Below are 6,053 nucleotides of genomic sequence, written 5' to 3'. Positions count from 1 at the left end.
AAATAAAACTGAGTTGAAAGGAGTGTTGGACTGAATAGTTGGCTTGGGGTAAAGATCTTTTTTTTGCTTAGATAGATGGATGAGCTCACGGCCAACCTGGTGTTAAGTGGTTAGCGGAGCCAATAGACATCAAAAACGTAAAAGCCGCTTGAAATATGAGTTCTAAGTTTTAGTTTTTTAGTACAACTGCTATCCCATCCTGAAACCTTGCTGCTTGGCGGTAGAAATAGTAGGCAGCGGCTTGGCTTTGCCCCTGGCATTGCTGAAGTCCATGGGCGATGGTAACCACTCACCTTCAGGTGGGCCGTAAGCTCGTCTGCCTATAAGAGCAAAAAAAAAGCAGTTTGGTGGTTACCTCCCCTGCGGGTTCACAGACAACCTACCCACAGTTATTAAATGTATCTAATGATGAGAAGCATTAAGCGTAAGCATTGTAGTCAGCGGCTCGGCTCTGCCCCTGGCATTGCTGACGTCCATGGGCGACGGTAAATACTCACCAACAGGTGGGCCGTATGCTAGTCTGCCTACAAGGGCAATAAAAAAAGTATGTTATGATGTATATGACATTTTTGACATTACGACTGATGAGATTAGCAAAGGGCTAAATGAAATTCAAAGATAACCTGAATTATGAGGAGACCTCAGTAAAAATGTATTCGGTCACAATAATTTTATCCAAACAACTAAATTATTAAAAAACCATTGACAAGACATTAAAGCCTCATATTTCGGGGGCTGAACTCAATAGTGATTTAGGTTAAGTGATTTATTCGGCAAACTATTGTAGCTGAAAAAAATAAACAGCGGGAAAGAGAAAACGCTATTGGTTCGTCTCTTTCGATAGTCTTAGAAACTGACAGTCAATAAAGACCAAATGTGATGTTTATTCCTTTACGGCACATTTATTAATTAATGTAGTATAGTTTTAATCAATGAAGATTATATCGTTTATGTGAATTCCAACACGAAATCTTTGATAGACCATTTCATAAATTATTCACTTAAATCTTATACCACTACGGAATTCAGTCAACTCAATAACATCGTATCACATCATTGATACAACTATATAATTACATATTATACATGTAAGGAGCTCCGGCAAAATATATTATTGGCAAGTCCAACGTAAGCGCGGACCCAGTTCCGTGGGCTTTGGTAATAAGGGCTTCAACTCTGTACCATGGGTAAGCCCGGCGAATACAGATGTGTTTATGCTGCAGTAAAAGAATATATTTTTTGACATGACAACGTCTTATAATTCGATGGAGCCGGCTGCACGCACGAAAAAACGTGACTCATTGAGGCGTTCCATTTAAGGCTTGAAGTGCAAGCGAGAGTGCGCAACAAGCGACAAAGAGGCACAATCGGTCTCCGCGTTCGGCAGCGTTCGACATCTGTCTCTCTCCTACTTGAGTGAGCGATGCATCCGCGTGAACAGCTGCTATACAATAATACATTTACATGTTTTCGTCAAGTATGAAGTTCAGTGAAAAGTGAATGTGATGTCAATTGTCCATATAAAATATGAATCAAACAAATAAAATTAAAATTTTCTTTTGAAAAATGAAACCATTCCATCAATATTTTCTTATGACGTTGTCACGTTCAACTAGCGTCAGTAAACCGACTTTACAGACAACCTTTTTTTTTTTTTTTATAAATTTTGTATGAGGCACTTTTGCATAAGCACATCCATATTACAAGAAGCATGATAATTATGGCTTGATATTTCGTGGGTATTTGTATTTGATTTGGTTGGAAGTAGTTTCACGAGCGCAGTGAACGAGCAAGTATTTTTTTTTTGTTTTTTTTTTAGGGCGTATCGACAAATTTGGTTTTAATATCAGTGTTTCAGTAAAGCCAGAACTACATTAGCATAACCAGATTGACGAACTTGGCCCTGGCTATTCTCACGTGTTGATGTGGGTATGTCCTCTTCAATGGCGCAGCGATTTTAGCTCGCATCCGGGGCAAATACCTTTTTAGCGCCCCCCCCCCCCCATTCGTAAACCATATAATATTATATGTAAAATATATTAGCAATTAAGAAATAAATATAGTCAAAAGGCTCAAGCTAGGCTTTAAATTTGAGACAAAAAATGTAATTGAAAAAAAAAACGAGTAGATTTCGAAAAATACGATCGTCTAGAATTAGTTTAAAAGAGACCTATTATCTGTTTTACATATTTATAAAGAAGTATTTTAAAAAAAAAAAATAAGTTTGATTTATACTAGTATGAACACTAAAAAAGGAACACTACTTTTTTCCTTTTTATTTACGAATTATCATTTATTTAATATTACACTGGCACTAAATTTAAAATATATTGTACAGAAATCAATTATAATAAAAATAAAAATTATGCAGTAATTTTTTGTTTTGCGGACCATTTGGCGCCTCTTTGTAAGTAGCGCTCTCCCCTGATGCCCCCTTATCCCCCTCACTAGGCCACTGGTCCTCTTCTGTTCTCCGAGCTGAAGGGAGCTTCAGGGTTTAGGCGTCAGCATCCTAGTAGCGCATTACGAAGCATGGATTCAATTTATTCATACCTACCTATATACATACAGCCAAAATTGGCACAAGTTAATCACGGGTTGTTAATGTAGTTCAAGCATTATTTTTAATCAACAACTACTTTAGTACATTTCTCAGTGTGAGAATCCGACGATTTTTCTTAACACCCTTACAATTATAGTTCACATAATAAGATAGAAAATAAAAAGCCATAAGCAACATGACCAAAATACTGTCCTAACCTGGTGTCAGCATTAAGGCAACTGGCTGAAAAATAAATACACCCATATTGTGGTTATTATGTCTTAATTATATTACATACTTATAATAGACTCGGAATTTAATTATTACTTTATAATATAGAATTTGTTGTATAGAATTGGATGTCATTATACTAAAAATGACTTCTTATATCTTTTAGTAACACAACAATCTCATAAAGTGTTTTAAGACAAAATGTAAACATATGACACATTTTACAAATAATTTCTCTCATGTAATCTGATGCTCTGATTTAAAAAACATTAGGGTTTTACCAACGAAATTGCCATGTAATATACACAAAATTAAAAACATTTTGTTACATTTTTTATTTCGATGCATCTCTGCAAAGACTGGTAATTTTCAATGCCCTTTTTCAGAGAAATCAGGTGTACAGGTGCCAACAAACTCTTCAAAGTCATTCTATGCTGCCTTTGAACTTCTAATTACCAAATTACCAAACTTCAGAATATAATTCAATATTTTTAAAATCTAATTTGAATTTAGAATTTAGTGCAGCCACATATAAATTACATTTCTAATGGCAAATATTGTAAAACGGCAACTTCATAGGTGAATGGCTATTATTTTTATTGTAAATTGGTGTTTTGATATTTACTTGCATTTTGTATTTGTAAATGTTTTTGTAGAAAGTGTTTAAGGAAATCTATTATATTTAGTCCCATATTACGAATTCACTCAATTTGATGGAAAATATTAGGTGGTTTAAATTTTTAAGATCTTTTTTTTATTTTTCTTGATAACAAAATTTGATTATTACTAATACCATTCACATACTACACAAAGTTACAAAGGTGTTGACTCTATATTGATTCTATAAAGAAACATATCCCATGAATTAATAAGAGAAAATTTATATATATTATTAGATTGTTATATAATAATATATAACGTTTGAGCTATATCAAAATTGATAAAGTATATATGTTATTACAATATTAATGCACAACTTTTTTATTTACTTGTACATATTTATTAGGATTTTATTATTTTAGAATGCCATATTTATTTTAGTAAAACACAGTAAAATCTATTAAATAGCAATCAAGCAAGGATGGTTACCTCCGAAACTGATTTAAGCAGATTCATGATGCAGGTCTCCTGAGCGTTGATAGGCTGCACTAGCTCTTTTTCAACATTTTCCATCTTCCAGTCCATGAGGTCTATTTGCACATCTGTTTGTTTGACCTGAATATTCAATTTTATTATTTCATGTGTCTGATTTAACCACTGGTTTTTGAAGTAATTTTATCTCCGGCCTACAGATATTAAGTATGTATCATAAGACCTTTTATCGCATCAAATATAATTGTGTTTTTTGATGGATAGTTGGTTTGGATTGTTATCATGTACAATCCTGTGGTCAAAAACTTTAAACACTGTTTTATTTTTATTCAAACATTCAGGTTTCAATCTATGATTACTTAATACTATTTATTTGAATACACGATTAGAATAAAAGACGATACTGTATGTGTAGTATGAATTATACAAGTATCTGAACTAAAAAAAACTATGTTCGAGCAGCATTCAGTTTCTTTTATAAAACCAAACTTCTTTGTAATATATTTTTAATTTTAATTTTAAAATACAATTCAGCATTATTTATTTTCTTAAAAAAAAACGTTTATAATAATAATATGAACGAAAATTAGATTCAGTAGATGGCCACTTATATAGACTATATACACTCCTATTCTTGTTAATAACCGCTTCCAGTTACCTTTATATTAATATCTAAGACCTTTATTGGACTATTCCAGGATTTTATAACTTAAGAACTTAACTTGAGGTTTAAAGCGGTGTTGTGACCTAGATTCTGTTCACAGTACCTACCTAGCTATTTAAATGATGTATACTGAATTTATTAAGATAAACTTACAGTTTCTTCGAGTTCTTCAATTGTGATATCTTTTTCAGTCATTTTAATGTCGATTTGCTATTATTTCACTCAAAAATAACTTTAAATTTCGGAATACAGTTCTACGGTAGAAATTGTTGTAAATTTGAAGAGAGGTGCAAGAATACCTACACTGTGACGGCTGTCAAATTGTAAAACAGATGATACATTTCTTCTTCTCCTTTTTTTGAGTATGGCAATTGGTTTCTTAGGTTGCCATTGTTGCTAGTGTCCACTTTATAAAAATCGGAGCGATTGAGGTGAAGTTCATTAATTCGAGACTTTAATCAATTGGAATGAAATTGAATGAAACGAGATGTGATGATGTTCGAAACCAATCCGTTTGGTATTTGAATTTTTACCACGGCAACACGAGTCGCGATTTGACGGTGCCTTCGCGATTTGACATGTCACTTTGTCTTGTTCTCGAACGGGACGGTACCCGCATATGTGACGGTCTACGTTAACGATTTGCGTTATCACTAATCCTTATCCATTCCTGCCCTAAATCCTTCTCCCTAAGTGATATGGCGTGAGATGACGAGGTCATCAGTTCCGATTAGATGATATTTTGTTAAAATAGTAGATACGGCGCCGCGGATCGCGGCACATGTTTTTTTTTTATGATTGATGGATTACTGGTGGCCCGGAGGCCTTTCCAGTTTCACCAGGACAGGTGGGCGAGCAAAGGCTCAGCCAGGAGGGGTGGGATTTGCTAACAGCTGCCCGAGCGTCTCCGAAGGAGACCTAACAACTCAAGAGTAGCTGCTTCGCGAATGAATCTACTACCGGATCGGAATCGCGACCCGCTGAGAAGATCCGGCGAGAAACTCAGCGAGCTGATTCATGGGTTAGGTTGCACGGCGAACTCTTTGTCGAGTTCGACGCGTACGGTTACCGAGGTCCCTAAGCCTGCTCCTAGAGCTGAAGGCGTCTAGTGCAAAGGTTATTGGATCTGATGGATCCGTAAGGACGTGCGGCACATGTTCGATGGAGACCTCGTGCTGGTTTCCGGAGCCCTAGGCTGCCACGAGGGTGCTGGGTTCGGATCGAACAGATGAGATGAAATAAAGACTCAGTAAAATGCTGTTAAGATTATTTCATTGAATTTTTTGAAAGAAGAAAGCTACGTTCTCGTTTGTGCACATTCAGAGACGCTAAGCATTTAATAAACCACAGCTATTACACACATTTAAACCCAAATAAATTAAAAAGATCATACAATTGAGATCGCTCTTCGCGTTCCCGCCAAAAAGCTCCGATAATACACACAAGTCAAGGGATTAAGGGTTAAATTGTAAAAGTCAATCAAATTTTCTGTTCCGACAAGTGTCTTTCAGGCACAAGCAGCAA

General features: G+C 35.2%; 1 long non-coding RNA gene across 1 annotated transcript; it reads right to left on the bottom strand.

Annotated features, from left to right (window-relative positions):
* Positions 1-623: 623 nt before the first annotated feature.
* LOC101740149 (uncharacterized) lies at positions 624-3,988 on the bottom strand. Its single transcript, XR_009975139.1, has 2 exons — positions 3,863-3,988; positions 624-2,785 (listed from the first exon to the last, which is right to left on the bottom strand). It is a non-coding gene; the product is annotated as an uncharacterized LOC101740149 (long non-coding RNA).
* Positions 3,989-6,053: the final 2,065 nt, after the last annotated feature.

Source organism: Bombyx mori, chromosome 16 (genome assembly GCF_030269925.1).
Source record: "Bombyx mori chromosome 16, ASM3026992v2".
Classification (NCBI taxonomy): Eukaryota; Metazoa; Arthropoda; class Insecta; order Lepidoptera; family Bombycidae; genus Bombyx; species Bombyx mori.
The sequence above is the reverse complement of the archived record's forward strand: the minus strand, read 5'-3'. Positions and strand labels throughout refer to the sequence as shown.